Here is a 17,895-nt window from a genome sequence, read left to right as displayed (position 1 = left end):
TAATTATAAATTAAAATGAGTTTACTTATAGTTTTTCCCAAAATGCAATTTTAAATGATTTTACTGAATACCAGAACAGCCTAAATTAGACAAAGTTGAATATTGGTATAACATAAGAAATAAAAGTTTTTTTCAGCATTGCCTTTAAAGGTCTTTTCATATTATTTAATTTTTTATGTATCTTATTTGGGCAAATGAACTCTTTCTTTGATGGTTAGTAACTTGTGAATCTTGTGGGTTAAATTATAAGTCTGATGGTGTGAATATGTTTACAAAAACTATATTAATAATAACCTATATTGCACCATGTTATATTTTATGTACGACACAAAAAAGGAGCTAAATTGGAAAAGTAATTTTAGAATTGTGAGGTAAACATTAAGTGATAGTGAAACATTTATTAAAAATAAATGCTCTCCTCAAACCAATACTAGAAGCTCAAACCTTTCCTTTATTTCCACATTAATATTTTTTTACGTTTTAGAATTACACTACTGAGAATTAATAAAGGAATTATCTTGGTCTGTATCCTTATTTTGAGTAGGCTTGACTTTTTTTTAAAGTCAATCTAAGTGAGACAAAAATGTGCATCCCGTTTATTGTAAAAACAGACCCACAGAGCTTAGCTTTTGAGTCTGTTTGTATTTGACCTTTCTTCTGCAACTAACAAGATAAAGTCTTGCCACAGATGATATAACTACAAAGAAGTCACCATTTTATAGATGTCATGAGACTAGTCAGAAGGAAATGGCTTTGGTGAACATATTGTCTTAAGGAAACCTGGGTTGAGATCCCAGCTTTATCATTAATTCACATTGACACATGATCCGGTTCCCTCTCTCTTACTTCTTAATCTTTAAAATGAAAACTTAGACTAAATAATCATTCATATCCCCTTCAGCCTCGATATACCATTATTATTTAGTCTATTTGTAGTAGAATTTAACAGTGTTGCTATAGGGCTATTCCATTGATTTTAATCGGGCTAAAGTTTTTTACCTTAAAAAGAAAGGTAAGTGCAGTGTAGCTCAGGAAATTTCACCACTGGCTGTTTTATTTCAAAATGCATCATGATTATCTTCTAAAGTTATTTGGTGGAAGCAGACAGAAAGAAAATGATAATACTAAAAGATGAGCTTGTACAAACAGCAACATTTATGAAATTTTAGAAATCTGTATCTTAAGTATTGAAACACTGTTATTCGTTTTTTTTTCTTTTTCATTGAATTTATTGGGGTGCTACCGATTAACAAAATTATGCACATTTTATTGCAGTGTTATTTACAATTGTCAAGATTTGGAAGCAGCCCAAGTGTCCGTCAGTAGATGAGCGGATAAAAAAATTGTGATATATTTACACAGTAGAATACTACGTGGTGTAAAAAAGAAGGAAATCATACCTTTTGCAACACTATGGATTAACTTGGAGAGTATTGAACTAAATGAAATAAACCAGTCAGAGAGGAAGACAAGTACCATATGATTTTACTCATCTGTAAAATCTAAAGAACAAAATCAACTAACAAATCAAATAGAGACATTCTTGTAGATAGAAATTCTGCTATTAATAGATCCAGCCCAAACACTCTTCCTGGAAAATTTGCCTGACTTCCATCTGGAAATTCACTCTATTCCAGTCCTTCAAGATCTGACTTACTCTGTGAAGTGTTGCAATACTAGATATAATATTATTAGGCAATTATTACAGATGTGTTGCCTTATATTTGAGACAACTGCATACCATCTTATCTGCTTATCTAGATTCTAAAAAGCTGTTGAGAGGTGACACTCTTTCTTTTACTATCAGCTCCTTCCCACAGTTTTTCCCGCATTCTCTCCTACCCAGCTGTATTTGATTCATTGGTCTGCCTTTATAGTTATTCAATAGACATTTTTATAATTGTAACTAGAAGATTAAATTTAATGGAGTGACATTGATCAATAAGAGTACATAGGTTTCAGGTAAACATTTCTATAGCATTTGAACTGTTGATTATGTTGTATAGCATCACCCAAAGTCAAATCATTTTCTACAACCTATATTTGTCCCTCTTTACTCCCCTCTCCCCATTCCCTGTCCCCACCCTCTCCACCCTAACCTCTACTAACCACTTCACTTTATCTATGAATAGATGTTTGTTGAATGAAGCTAAGTCCGTGTGAGAGAAGTGAATATAACAATAAACTCTAGACAAACGAAAAACAAGTAGGAAAGAAAACACTGTAAATAGTATCACCTGGATAATCTGCCAGAATCTGGAGTGTAGAATAAAAAGACAAAACATGGACAATATATTTTAGTTTATTATCAATATATCTGACCTAATGCAAATTAGGCTTAATTTAATTTTCCCCCTTATATTTTACCCTTCTTGCTCAGGATTGTTCTCACCCTAAGTAGCCTGGTACAAAATTATTAGAGATTGTTTTGACAGTTCAGTTTTCCTATCCTGGAATCTATTCATTTTTCTTTTATAGGTTGCTTCCACCATCTACTGCCATCCTTCCAATACAAATAAATTCATTCACATCGAGTTTTTCAAGTAAGTATATTTCTAGGAGCATCCAAGTTTGAAAATTAAGACTTCAGGAAGAAGGGAATGCTTATTTCCAAATGACTGATGTTTCAGGTATTACTGAAAGAAGTGTTTTGAGGGAGAGAGCTTCACAGATGCTCTCTCTAATGTACCACACAGGTGTGTCCTGGCATGAAGCTGTACCTGTGCTAACAGACTTCGTTCTCCCGTGGCTTATTTGAACAATTCTCTTGCTCTGATCTAGAAATAGTACACAAGTCTTGAAAGTCTGGAGAATTTTCTTAGCGGTGGCGGGTTGTTAGATGCCTAATATAGTGTGGCAATGGGCTCAGGGGCTCTGAGGCTCCTTGTAACACCATCTTTGAGAAGCTGTAGCTATGAGTCTAGGTTACAGGAAACCAGCTTCTTTTCACTCAATCCTCCCTAACCACAGAGAGGAAATGGGAGCTCACTGCACTTCCTTGTCACAAGGACACTGAAGGGAAGGCAGAGTGGGTCAACAGGAAGTAGGTGATGAGTTTATTATCTCCAAATTCCTCTTAAAAATGAGTGTATTTATTTCAATGTCAGGAGTTTGGAGGTTTGTACATACAAGAATACTGTAGGCAGAAGTCTGTCCCATCTTGAATTCTTGTATTGGGAGTTACCTAATAGACATCCTTAAATGAGAAATGTCCACTTTGCTACCTAAACACAACAAATGAGGAGGCAGCTGTGAGAAAGGATCACAGTGAAAATTGCAGTGGTCCACTAACTATGGAAGGAGCCAGAGGGCAACTAGCTTAGACAAAGGATTCCATAAATAAACAGGCTGCTTATTATCACAAACACAATGCTGAGTGCAACCGCAGGATTGAGAGACAATGCATCGTAGTCCTATAAATAGAAACAAAGTTATTTGCTAACTGTGAAGCTTTTCAGGCTCAATGTTCAGCCCATAATATAGCCCTGCACCGCGCATTACTAATGAGAGAGAAGCGAAGAGAAGAGAGACAGAAGCAAAGATCTGCCTCCTGGAAAACGGAAATGTTCAGTGTGCACAGAGCAGCTTGCATATTTCACTCTGACATCTCACTGCCATGTTTAACATGGTAGTGGTCAGATAATGCTGAGACTTTTATTTCTTTTCGTTTCTTTATTTTTCTTTTGGCTTTCTTTTGTTTTATTTTACTATTTCCTTGCTCTGTATTTCTCTCCTTTAATTCCTTCTTCTTTTCTCCCTCCCTTCTTTTCTTTCTGTTTTCTCTGGTAATGAAGGGGAATTGCTGGAATTGATGCACAGGTCAGTAGTGTCCTTGTTGCAGTGGCTTTCGCTGGAATTCTTTGGAGACCTATGGAGAAAACAAAAAGAAACTGAAATGGTAGGTTCCAGAGCTTTAATGCACAATTACCACGTAGCTGTGCCTTTCACCTATGATATCTGGAATTGGCTTCTTCACACCAGGTTCTGGATAACCTGTCAGACCTAAGGGTGGTACGAAATTAATGAATCTGGACGTCTTCATAGGTCATTTCCTTGGTATTTGCACAAACAAAAATAATGATATGGTTGGCTGCCTGAGGTTGGAGAAGGGAAGTAACTTTGAATTTGAAAAAATTATATAGCGAGGTTTTTAAATAATGTTTTGTTCAATTGATAATAAATAAAATAACCTTGTGAACATTTATAATTCAACCAACTCTTTCAAGTAGAGTGACTTGGATGAATGTTTTTTATCTTCTCCTGTCTATAATACCTTAAAGACAATATTTTTTATTTACTTGGTGATTAAAATGGTTAAATTTATGTTGTGTTATTTTCAAAACGATCTCTGATTAAAAAGTAAGAGAGTTGTAATGTCTCAGAACCTTTACCAACATGAATGCATGTTCTTATCAGCTTGTATAAGTTACATATTTTTACTGTAAAAGTGAAATGTAATTAATGTTAGCAATACAGATTTTCAAAAAAAACAATCCAGAAAAAAAATTTAAATGAGAGACGGGGGAAATAAGAAAAACAATAAGCACTGTAGCTCTGTTTCTCATAGATAAACTATATCAGAATAAATAATCAGTACATTAAAATCAACAATAGATAAAATGATGGGTTAAATTTAAATTTTTATATACTTATAATCAACAGCTTATTTTAACAAAATGCATATGAAATTATTTTCTGGTTTCTGTGTTGTTTCTCTTTTGTGCTCAAGGAGAAAATATTAAGAAATATGCCTTCTAACTTTAAACAGAATGATAAGGCTATCAATGGCATGTAACTGATAAGAACTATATTTAGAGGTTATAAGGAAGTAAAGGATGGATTTCTATGATTTTCCTGCCCCTTTCTCTTCTGTCAACAGTATGCATATATACTTCATTTTATACTGCTCTAATCATTTGAGAGAAGAAAAGAAGCTCTAGTTTTATTCAATTAGCAGAACTACTATTTGTTAGAGAGTTTTGGGTCATTCACCAAGAAGTATTTCTCTGCAGCTACTTTAAATCTCAATTATGGTGGCAAGGGCATCAATCTTATAGATAGGATTCAAGTTTTTCAATCCGGGGAAATATTCCACGAGCCATGCTAGCAAATATTTGGATCACATAAAAGCCATCTTTCAAAAATTGTGTCAGAGGGGTGATTTTTTTATGACATAAAATGATCTTTGCGCTCATGAACGCAGGCATTGTTCTACCTTGCTAAATGTTTGCAGTACTATAGCTGTGAGACAGACAGGAATAATCTACTGTATTTATTCTTTTGGAGTAAGGGTAACTTGGTCTTGAATATTGTCAAGGTGAATAAACACAGAGTAGGACATTGATTCCTCTAAAAACTTCACTGAAATTCCCTAGAGTCCCTTAGGTATGAATTAACTCAATTATCACACTTTGTATTAGGTAATTAAAATGCTTCTCACCTTACTCTCATGTACACTTTTAGCACTACCCAGATGCCCTGGACCAGAAAGGGAATTTAACTCCTGACCAAGGAGCGACCATTAATGTTATCTCTCAAAAGTCTTTCTCTTGTGCCATAGGTCTCAAGAATCGGTCTCTAGACCCTTGATCAGAGAATAAAAAATGGTCAGACACAGAATTCAAATCCTGTCACTCACAAGAGCAATGGCAAAAGGAATCTAAAACTCCTTTATGCTTTGGCAAGTGACATAGATTGACAGTTCTCATTTTACAGTTGGAAAAACTGAGTCTCAAAGAACTATAGTGACTGGGCCAGATAGCTCTGCGAATCTGTGGTAGACAAAAAGCTAAAAGTTAAGTTTCTTGATGCCTTATCCAGTGTTTCTTTCATTTTTCCTTATTGCATAACAATACTTGAGGATTAAGAGAGATGTACATTATTTATTCATAGGGAAATGTTAAAACATATCATTTTGAAATCACTCAAGAACGTCACAATACCAGGAGCACACTTCAGGCTGTTCTTAAGAACCGGGATAATGTAGCAAACTTTGAGTTGAGGGTTTTAACACTATTTTCTTGCAAAAAATAAGAGAGAATTATCTTCACTGTGGCCACATAAAATATCTCTAAATGCAAATTGATACATACAAAGTGCTGTCATACAATAGTGATACAGACTTGGCCATATACTGGATGCTTAGGTGGTATATTGAGAGCCAGGGCAACAACTTGATCAAGCAATAAGACAAGAGAGAATATTATGGAAGTCCTGAGTTGTAGGAGATTTCAGTCTTCAGAAGGTAGTCAGGTTCACAGGGCATGTGCCTAGCAAAAACAGGGATTTGGGGCTTAAGATAAAGTGTGAGGAAGCTCAATATTATAATAATCGGTGGTATGTGAATCCTGAGAAAAATGAAGCAGTTAGTGGCTTGACTATTGTCAATGTTTATATGACAGGGTAGTATCTGGAATTAGATAATTAAAATGGGTTCTCTTGGTATAGTCACTGGATGACAACTGGGAATGGCGAGTGGGCTTCAGAGACATAACTTTGATTTGTAGCGATGGCTGCATTAGCAGCCGTCAGGAATCAAGATGAAGACAAAGTTCTTCAGAAATAATTAAAAGTGCAAGATATTAACAAAAATTGAGTCTAAATAGCCTCTGTAGACTTGGATATGGGCCAGAAAAATCACTGACTTTAATTACCTAGTGAGGAAACTAAAATTTAAACTATTGGACATAATCAGTATGTAGGCCACATAGAAGTGTAACTTGTGCCCAGAGCATAAACTAAAGCTGACCATTCAAGATCACTTGTATCTCAAACATAATTACTACCTCACTAAGTATCTAAAATACATGCAATTATTTGCCATCAAGCCTATAGCCCCTCAGCTCTTTCTTTACTTTTTGACAATGTATTTTTTTCTTCCAAAACAATTTTGCTCAATCTCATACTATATATGGCAGACAATGGCAAGACTATCTCCACATTCTCAGCAACAAAATAAAGGCTTTAGTATTGTTTTAATTATAATTACTTAGCTAAAAATTTATTTGGCTTTACTTAGCAGATCAGAGTGCATACTTTATTAAGTTAAACATGTTATCAATATTTTTTATATGTTGATGACTTGTTTTTCTATAATAAAATAATTTTACAAGTTATTGATAGTAATGATACTTAATGTTTGGACTGGTTAATATTTTTAAGTGACATAAGGTAACCTATGAATTGATCATTTAAAACTAAAAATGTGCTATCTTGAGTGGCTACTGTATTTTAATTTTTAAATATTTTAATTTTTTTACATTTGTTACTATTTTTATTATTTTCAGGTATACAGCATAGTGGTTAGACAACTGTATACTTTATACACTGCTCCCCCTGATATTTCCAAGAGATACTCTGCTTCAAAGTGTCAGATTAAATGGTATGCTGAAAAATAAATGACACATATAAGATAGACTGATTTTTTTATCAGATATTTTCTTAAAACCATTTAATTACAAAACTGCAAAAGGAAATGTTTTCTTATTTTTTTGTGATTAATCTTTTCACATCAATAGATATAATAAAGCCACCCTAATTAGCAGCAAATAAAGTAGTAAGACATTGGCTCTAAACTACGGAAATTATGTTTGTCTTAAATTAACTGTAACGAGTTGAAGAGCTATTTCTCTGTTTTCGAGGGAAATTGAAATTGTTGAGAATAATCATGTTTGCTAATTTCACATATAGTATGCATATAAAAAAATCAAGGATATGTACTAGACATACTTGTAAAGAGTCTTAGGCACAACATTGGTGTTATCTTTAAACACAATGATATAACAAAGCTAGATGTGCTTTATAAAGTAATTCTATCAGAATTGTTCTAAGACATGAAATCATGTTTATACATTTCACTCTCAAAGGTAAGTTAAATTATTATCCAAACAGTTAGTTCAGTTAATATAGATAGAGGAAGAGTATAATCCTGGTCCAATAAACAAACTTTTCTTCAGTAGACTTAGTGTTGTTTTGTCACTGTTTTACCTAACTTGTCTGAAGAGTTTAAATGTGTAGGTTTAGATTTTTTTTTTTTTTTTTTTGTCTTGGGTGATAAGGACCTACAAAGGTGATTTTTAAATCTATATTTTCCTGGCCTTTATTAAGTTTTATACCAAATATTTCTCTTTTTTAATAGTCTAAAGATATAATTCTTTGCCTTTTCTCCCAACATTCTCATAATAATAACAGCATCCTACTTTTATCTCCTTGAGTCTGTTTTTGATTAAGATTTGTTTATTTTGTTTTATTTTAAAAACTCATTTCCCCTTCATCTTAATTTTTAATTATGAAAGTACTAGCAGACTTGTGAGCATTAAAACTAAGTGTTACTGATTTTTAATGCTTCATAACACTAATTTGATATAATAAAGAAAAGTTTAGTCACTTGAACTAGCATAAGTCTCTCTGAAGAAGAATTGTTAATAATAGAAATATTTGTTTTTTTATCAAGAGCAGGCCCAGTCCATATCAAAACATCTGGTATACTAATGTATTTCCCTCTGAAAGTCTGTAACCTCCAAAAGCTTATCAGAACTAAAAAAAAGGGGGGGGGAGGACGTGATTAGTTTCTCATCAATGGATATAATAAAGCTACCTTGATGACGTTCTACCTAGCTGAAGCAGAGTTTGAATATGACGTATTGTGTAGTGGCCATTCTTGATAACCAATCTAGATTAATTAGGGAAAGATTTAAGAACTGAGTTATCCCGAGTAAAGGGTTATCCATTGCATTTTGGGCTACTCCACTTAGCTCTGGCCACTTCTAGAAAGGTCTTTCTGGTCATGAAGGATACAATAAACATCCCTCAATTTTGGAACATGAAACTTGATTAAACAAAGCACTCTGAAGACATTTTTCAGTGTTCAAGGAGAACAGTGCTGTTTCTCAAAATTCACAGACTATGGTCTGGGTCGTATTTGACATAGAAGTACTTGTTAATAACCATTTTGGTTGTAAGTTAGAGGTACAAAAATTAAACACTGAAAAATAACATCTGTGTGCCTGATTATTTCTTAGGGAGAAAACAATCACTCAGGAAATTTAAAACTGTTTGACCTCTAGGAATCAGTAAGTTTGAAAATCCCTCTGGCATAGTCCAATAGGGAAAAATATATTAAAGTTAATTATTCTGGCCTGACCAGGTGGTGTCACAGTAGATAGAGCATTGGACTGGGATGCGGAGGACCCAGGCTTGAGACTTCAAGGTCGCCAGCTTGAATGCGAGCTCATCTGGTTTGAGCAAAGCTCACTAGCTTGGACTCAGGGTCGCTGGCTCGAGCAAGGGGTTGTTGCTCAGTCTGCTGTAGCCCCACGGTCAAGGCACATATGAAAAAGCAATCAATGAACAACTAAGGTGTTGCAATGAAAAACTGGTGATTGATGCTTCTCATCTCTCTCTGTTTCTGTCTGTCTGTCCTTATGTATCCCTCTCTCTGTCTCTGAAAAAAAAAAGAAACTTTTTAAAGTTGATTATTCTGGGTTGTAAGCTACTCCCTTCCTGGGACTTGGGCCAAATGTATAATCAGAGTAAAAACCTAGATTAAACCAATATCTGGAGAATACTGGCATGATGATTAGTCACACTAACTACCTCCCAAATGTTGTGAGATCTTCAGTGTTGCTTTAATATAATGGTTATAGATGCAGTCTTTTCACCTTCTTTTCCATGTAATGATACATGTGAGAAATTGTTGGAAATATTTTGAATATATTTAAAATGAAAACTGATGGTGAACCACCCTTATGCACTCTCTTCTAAAGGCTGTGTGATGATTTTGTTTTGGACATTTTAAGTCCTAATGTAAAAATAGTTTCATATATTAACCTACTTGTTATATTGGGCCAAGAGTATGAAGTAATTCTAAGAAGTGAACATCTGTTTATTACCTTTCTTCTATAAAATTTCAGTACATTTATTAAAAAGATGAAATAGCCTGACCAGGCAGTGGCACAGTGGATAGAGTGGACTGGAATGTGGAGGACCCAGGTTTGAAACCCTGTGGTCGCAGCTTGAGTGCAGGCTCATGCAGCTTGAGAACAGGGTCGCTGGCTTCAGTGTGGAATCAAAGGCTTGCCCCCATGCTTGCTGGCTTGAGCCCAAAGATAGCTGGCTTGAAGCCTAAGGTCACTGGCTTGAGCTCAAGGTCACTATCTTGAGCAAGGGGTCTCTAGGTTTACTGTAGTCCCCCAGTCAAGTCACATATGAGAAAGCAATCAATGAACAACTAAGGTGCCGCAATGAAGAATTGATGATTCTCATCTCTCTCCCTTCCTGTCTGTCTGTCCCTATATGTCCCTTTCTCTGACTCTCTGTCAAAAAAAAAATGAAATAGATTTATTTTCATATTTAAAAATGTGTTTTCAAACTAAAGTTTTATTTCTCAAATCGTTTTGTGGTTAAGGGTTTTTAGGTTTTAAAATTATATTTTGGACTTTAGTTTTGATTTGCTCAGTTTCACTCCTAACTAAGCATGCTGACTTCATTTTCTGCATAGAGAATTCAGACCCATTGACTGTGTCCTATTCTTATAGCTCTGGGAGGCCAGTTTGGTTTTTGTAACACAGAGAAAATAATCAGGATTCTCTATGGTGATTCTGGGGGTTAAATGTAGATTGAGTGATTTCCAAATCCTCCTTAAAACTCAAGGTGTGAACTTTAAGCCAGGGATAAATTCTTCACCATAGACTGGGGGTTAACATGAGATTTAGGCTATCCCTGAGCTGTTGATTTTTTTCCCTCAAAGAGCTAATGCCTTATTCTAAATTGAGTCTCTTCCTAGTAATGAATCCAGAGAAAACTTTTATTTTTTTTAGAATTTTTATTGAATTTATTGGGCTGGCATTAGTTAATAAAATTATGCAGATTTCAGGTGCACAATTTTAAAATATCTAATAAGTTACAGAGAGTTTAGTATTCACTAGGTTATCAGAACTTATTTAATAGTTGTTCTAACTTTGATTTTGGATTTCTTAATATTCAAAAATAATGATTCTTATGTTTTGTGCACTGATGAAATACTAAGCATTTGACCAAATCTCTTATATTTTGACAAAACTCTATTTAATTTCCTCATTTTATAGATGATAGATGAGGAAGCCAACATTAAGAAAATTAACAACTTACTGCCTTCATTGGCTTTCAAATCCAGTTCTCTGGTTGCTAATACTTTCTCCATTGTGCTATGCTGTCTCAATATGATCAAACTAGATTTCACTAATTTTTTCTTTTTCATTTGAGAATAAGTAGAGTTTATAACAAAGGGAGTCCAGATATACTAATTTAAATATAGGTTTGTTTTTATTAAAATAGATTTAGGCCGGGTAGCCTAGGAAATGAAGGAGTGATAAAACACATAAAATACAAAATAAAATGGATAAAAACAGGGATCATAGAAAGCATAGATGAAACTTTTAAATTTTCTATAACCAGTATTAATAGTATGCTTATATTTTTCTAGTATAGAATGGGTAATATAGGAGTTATATAAGATATAGCCCCAGCTCTCATGGGGCTTATTTACTTGGGATGAATAAAGTAGAAATATTAAATTTGAGTATAAAATAGGGATTTAGAAGATGTATGTAACTTAATAACATATTTTGCCTTAAACAGAGAGTCATCATCCATCCCCATTCACATTAAGTTGATGTGATGCAAAAACAATATCATATTAGAGATTTTGCAAAAAATAGTATGTTTGTTTATTCCTAACCTAATCTATGTTATGCTAATAGTAGATCAAATGCTCTGAATTCTATACATAAGGGTATATTAAAAACTAGGGCAGAATATGTGAATTTAGACGCAAGATAAAATCAACACAAAGGCCCTGGCTGGATAGTTTAGTTGGTTAGAACATAGTCCCAATATGTAAAGGCTGTGGGTTTGATCCTCGGTCAAGACACATATAGGAACAGATTGATGTTTCTGTCTCTCACTCTCTCTTCTTCCCTTCCTCTCTCTCTCTAAAATCAATCAATACATTTTAAAAATAAAATAAAAGAACAAAAAGGATATGGCTCAGAAAAATATGTGTATATAGAGACTTTCCTAAGCAGATCTGGGAAGATAATTTTGATTTAGGTGTATATTTGTCAACTTGCCTCCTACTGCACTCTATATTAGCCATAAGGCATCAGAGAGGAAATTATGAGAGCCTTCATATACAAAATTAATGTTACACACCAAACATAAGAATAGAGCTATATTTATATTTGTGAGTAATTTTTTCCCTCAGCACCAAGGAATTGGTGACAGAGGATGCTTGTTCTAGGTTCAGAATGTGATCTGTGGCTATATTACAGAGAGAATCAACTGAGATCTAATTCATATTTAAGTTTAGGAGCTCAGTGTTATGACCATCTAACCTAAGCAAGATACAGAAATCTGGGTTAAAAACTAAAACAAGTACAGGAACAAGGATTTAGGATATTTTATCTCCTGATAATGTTGGTTATTCCCTACATCCTCCTGCTCTCTGCAATCTCCCTATCTCATGTCTATGCTTCCTTGTTCAGGAGAACATACAAAGGGATTTAGGACATCAATTGTGAAACTGCTTTTAATCATACTTTACTCAGGTACCAGTTACAATCTTGAACTTCAATTTGTGCTTCTCTGGGACTGACTAGTCTTATAAACCTGAACAAGGCAATAAGCCTCCTCATTTTCCAGTTTCTCTAGCAGTGAAAATCGTGTGATTAAGGTCATCTCTCTATCAAAGGTAGAGATCACCATGTTAATGCTAATAGTTACTTTGTATTTATTTGGTCAGAGTTCCTCTCTACAACTTCCAAAATGCCTTGTGCAGTTGGATTTAAATCACTGTGGGGAAATTAAGTTGAACCTGACTTACACCTGTAAGATTTCTTACAGCACATGGGAGCATTATTATAGATCAAGCTTGCAGCTTAAATGTGTATAAGGAGCAGAATATTTATAAGGCTTGCAGCTGAATAAATAAGAAATAAAAGTATGAGTTTTATGAACTAATGAAATCACTACTTTTAAAAATATCACATGGGATGTCTCAGCCACATTAAGGTTTATATCTTAAATATATGGCATCTTTTATTTATTTATTTATTTATTTATTTATTTATTTATTTATTTTTCTGAAGTTGGAAATGGGGAGGCAGTCAGACAGATTCCCGCATGCACCCGACCGGGATCCACCCGGCATGCCCACCAGGGGGTGATGCTCTGCCCATCTGGGGCGTTGCTCTATTGCAACCAGGGCCATTCTAGCACCTGAGGCAGAGGCCACAGAGCCATCCTCAGTGCGCTCAGGCCAACTTTGCTCCAATGGAGCCTTGGCTGTGGGAGGGGAAGAGAGACACAGAGAGGAAGGAGAGGGGGAGGGATGGAGAAGCAGATGGGCGCTTCTCCTGTGTGCCCTGGCCGGGAATTGAACCCAGAACTCCTGCATGCCAGGCCGATGCTCTACCACTGAGCAAACTGGCCAGGGCTATGGAATCTTTTTATAGAATTAATTGTTTTACTTAATTTAGCAATTTATTTCACTTGCTTTGTATGTTGTGTCATTGCTGCTAATCTACAAGTTTTCAAGAAGGGAAGCACTGTCTCTTTTCTTTTCTAACTTCAGGGACATCCAGGAGAGAGACTTGATTTACAACAAAGTATTGCTTACCTCATCACTTGTTTCTTTTTACAATATTGATAATTTATAAAATTGTATTACCAGGAAAGGGACCTAAGAAGAAAAAGAACATTTGTCACATTTTGGTTATTTTCTTCATCTTGTATGCCAGCAAAAATAGATGTCCATGTGTCTCTGCTTCTGTGTATAAGAAAGGGTGGTTAGGGAGAAAGATTGGGAAGAGGCAAGAATAGGTGTATATTTTTTTCTGCACATAGTAAACAACACTGACTTCCATGCCATTGCAGAAAGAAAACGAGTGACACAATTCCAAGGATTTGTACATTGATTATGATTTAGAAATTTGATAGCACTTATTTACATAAATAAAGCTTACATCCAAATGGTATGACTATAGGTGGGGAAGAAAAGCATCCACACACATATTAGACATTGTGTAGTTGGGAGGAAGTGTGATTTGAGTAAAGGAACATATGGCATTTAAATTAAAACTAATTTGTAATCCTTTCTCTACCATTAAATTGCTACGGAAACCAGGGTGAATCTCTTACTTTCTCTAGTTTTTAGTTACCATGCTTGTAAATATTAAAGCATCAAAAATGATTAAGAGATTATTAATAAAGATTTAAAAACTATTAATAAAGTATAATATTTGTTTAAAGTGCTTAGTTTCATTAGCAATTGAAACATTATAAAAAGCTTCATTGAATCATTTATATGTCAACTTTGGGGTTATCATTAAAACAGTATTTTGCCTCAGGTAATCAATAAGTAAGCTCTACCTGAACTTGTCCTGGCATAAGCTGCTGAGCAGGCTTCAGTGTATAATGTGAGGAATCCAACCTGTTTAAAAGATCTCCTCTGGTCTTCTCTGATACTATTGTGATCCTTTTAGTTTGAGTCTGCAATGGTTCTCATGAAAATTTTTTTAAATTTTTTTTAAATTTTTATTCATTTTAGAGAGGAGAGGGAGAGACAGAGGGAGAGAGAGAGAGAGGAGAGACAGAGAGAGAGAAGGGGGGAGGAGCTGGAAGCATCAACTCCCACTTATGCCTTGACCAGGCAAGCTCAGGGTTCCGAACCGGCGACCTCAGCATTTCCAGGTCGATGCTTTATCCACTGCACCACCACAGGTCAGGCAGCTCATGAATTTTTAAAATAAGTCTGCTGGGTAAATGCCTGCACACTCTCTTTGAAGGTCCTGGATAACATCTTCTACCTCTCTGTCAGTAATGTGTTAGTCTAAGTCCACTTATTAAATCTTAGTATTTTAATTTAAAAAAGAGACAAATTGGCCCTAAAAAATATTTTGATGGATACATGACAAGAACAAATCAGTACCAACCAGGAAAGGTTGCCTGATCCTGTGGGTCTTAGCTTAGATATGAAGACTAGGCAGTTTGGGTTGTGGTACAAGGAACTCTTGTCAGATCTGAAGTGATAAAGCATTGGAAAAGAAATATACAGGATTTCTTTATAGCTTTTCCAATTTTTATTTAAAAATGGGCTTATCTACCAGTTCAAACTTTCTATTAGACATAGACTATTAGAACTCAAAATAACCTGAGGATAATTTAGTTCAACATCATTTTGCAGATGAAAGACTGAGGCCCAGAAATAGAAGGGAACATTCCTGAGGTAACGGTTCTAATTAGTGATAAGGCTAAGACTAGAAGCTTATGTCTCTGACCAATGCTCTTTCTCCTGTATCCCACTTTCTATCAGTGGTCTACCAAGTAGCTTGTCTTGGGAAATGAAACAAAAAGCAAGTAAAACATAATGACTTTAGTGTATATAGCTTTCTAGAAGAAATTAATGAAGTGATCTTTAAACAAAAATCTATTTTTAGATATCCTAGCTGACTCTCTCCATAAAATATATTAAATAAAATTAATTATAGACTGTTAAATGAACTAGCTTGAAGCACATTCGTTTAGATGGCAACTATTATGTTTATTGGCTGCCTTCTATTTACTTGTCCTCTCCTTATTTTTGTAGAATTTCCTGCCAATGCTTATGACAAAATCTGGCTTTTCAGGTAATCCTACTATGTTTAACCTCTGAAGAATGTTCTCCTCAAGGTTTCTTTACTTCTCTTTTTCTACCAAATAAAAGGTATCTCTTGTTGTGTTTTAGCCAGCCCAATATTTATGATGAAAAATAGTTTATGTAGTTGATTACAGATAATTTGTTGATGTAAAAATCCTCTTTGTAGTATTACCATTTAATTAGATAATTGGAGACAAAGTACCTTAAAGGCAAGATGGCAAGCCTGGCAAGAGATCATGATTTGAGTGGAGCCGAGAGATGTAGAGTGTAGTTCCTGATACCCCTAAGTCACCTCACATAGAAAGTCATATATAAACATTGCAAGGGTACCCACAAGGCAGTATTGTGTAGAAATTAATTTACCTTTTAACATCAACTTTTTTGACAGCCTGGAGCTAACTGGGTCTCCCTCTATGTATATTCACTGTCCAATGAAACAGTTATGGTCATAAGAACTCAGAAAAGTCCTCAACTGAGAAAAAGTGAATTTCTGCTCTCCAACTGTACTTTGACTACAAGCTATGGGATTTTTCTAAGACATCTCATCATACGTAAGATCTCTTCAAGACCAGGAAGTGACTTGTGAACCCTACCACTGGCATTCTTACCTCTTCTCACCTTTTCCAATTGTTGTCAAGTCAAAAATGTCAGTTTGGCTCAAATAAACTCATAAGAATTCTTTAAAAAAATTAAAATAATAAAAACAAGAAAGTGTGAAATGGTAAAGAATTTCTCACTCTATGTTGCTACTACTAAAAGTTAAGGGTAACTCTCTTCATATTCCCTTTTTCCATGCTCATACATTTTGAGGGTCTCAGGTTCAACTAGATGTAATTTATCAGCCCTCTGTGAAAATCTCCTTCAAGTTGCAAGTGGTCACTTTTCTCTATGTTCTTTCAGGTATGAATAAATTAATCCATCCAGAATTCCCATGGCTTCCTCAGAAGGCCCTATTACTTTGATTAAGGAACTGTACCAGCACTGGAGAAAACAGTAAGTACTCAAATATGGTCCTGACTTATATTTTGGTATTATCCCTGAAAAAGTGTTTTTTTCACTCTGTGGGTCCTGGGCACTTTCAATAACCCTCAATAGTTACCTGTCAAACATTTGCCTGTCCACTGGATAGATTACTGGGTAATGGACAGGTATTCACATTTTAAGAATAGAATCCTAAAACATCAAAGTATGTGGTTTCTGGAGTATTTGGTAGAATGTGATATATTTTAATTTGCATCCTGTGAGTCTTATTGGAACTGGAGGGAAAAGGAAAAACCAGTCATACGAATTTTGTCTTTATTTACTATTTTGAAACTATGTTCATCACGAATTTGCATTAATTTTGATTTTTTAAAAAAATATTGCACTGAAATGTTTGTACCTTTATTACTGAGTTCTTTGAAAACTCCTTAAGTTTTGTGTCACTCACTTAACCCTAATTTTTTATTTCCATTTTAAAAATAAGTTTATGTACAAATTACACAAATGATTTCAATGTTAAACTTTTAGGAGAATGAATATATATATATCAGCATATATTGATTATATCAATATATCAGCATATATTGACTACTCTAATCATATAGTAGAGAATAATGTGAATAATGTGTGTGTTCAAAGAGGAGATGCTGAGGAAGAAGATGACAGTAGTTGTAAGTGAATCATATGAATCATATGAATAATCAGTGAATTTTAGTCATTAGTTAACTAAAAAGTCAATGAGTCTTAGGTTAAATGCAAATTTGATAGATGTAGGTTTCAGAGAAGGGGAATTATTATGTTTGCTTTCATTCCTTTGTATGGGTTCCTATTCTTTTTGTGTGTGTGTGTGTGTGACAGGGACAGAGAGAGGGACTGATAGGGACAGACAGACAGGAAGGGAGAGAGATGAGAAGCATCCGCTCTTTGTTGTGGCACCTTAGTTGTTCATTGATTTCTTTCTTATATGTGCTTTGACTGGGCGGGGGGGCTACAGCAGATTGAGTGACCCCTTGCTCAAGTCAGTGACCTTGGGCTCAAGCTGGTGACCTCGGGGTTTCAAACCTGGGTCCTCCATGTCCCAGTCTGATGCTCTATCCAATGAGCCACTACCTAGTCAGGCTATGTATGAGTTCTTATTCTTAGGAGAATTTTATTGCTATAAGACCAACCTAGATATCTAAGCATGACAAGGGGACATGTCTAATAAGTAAACTCATTAAAAAAAATGATGAGCAAAATAA

At 34.8% G+C, this 17,895-nt stretch overlaps 1 protein-coding gene across 5 annotated transcripts in view; it reads left to right on the top strand.

The window, feature by feature from the left end:
• Positions 1-3,522: 3,522 nt before the first annotated feature.
• Positions 3,523-17,895, top strand: part of GPR174 (G protein-coupled receptor 174) — a 38,650-nt gene continuing 24,277 nt past the window's right edge. For 4 of the 5 annotated variants that reach the window (XM_066250156.1, XM_066250159.1, XM_066250157.1 and 1 more), the window contains exons 1-3: positions 3,523-3,898; positions 15,623-15,662; positions 16,574-16,666. The gene's annotated coding sequence lies outside the window, so the exon portion shown is untranslated. The remainder of the gene's footprint in view (positions 3,899-15,622; positions 15,663-16,573; positions 16,667-17,895) is intronic. The other variant, XM_066250160.1, reaches the window with a different exon arrangement.

Source organism: Saccopteryx bilineata, chromosome X, assembly GCF_036850765.1.
Source record: "Saccopteryx bilineata isolate mSacBil1 chromosome X, mSacBil1_pri_phased_curated, whole genome shotgun sequence".
Lineage (NCBI taxonomy): Eukaryota > Metazoa > Chordata > Mammalia > Chiroptera > Emballonuridae > Saccopteryx > Saccopteryx bilineata.
This window is presented reverse-complemented; position numbering and strand designations above follow the sequence as displayed.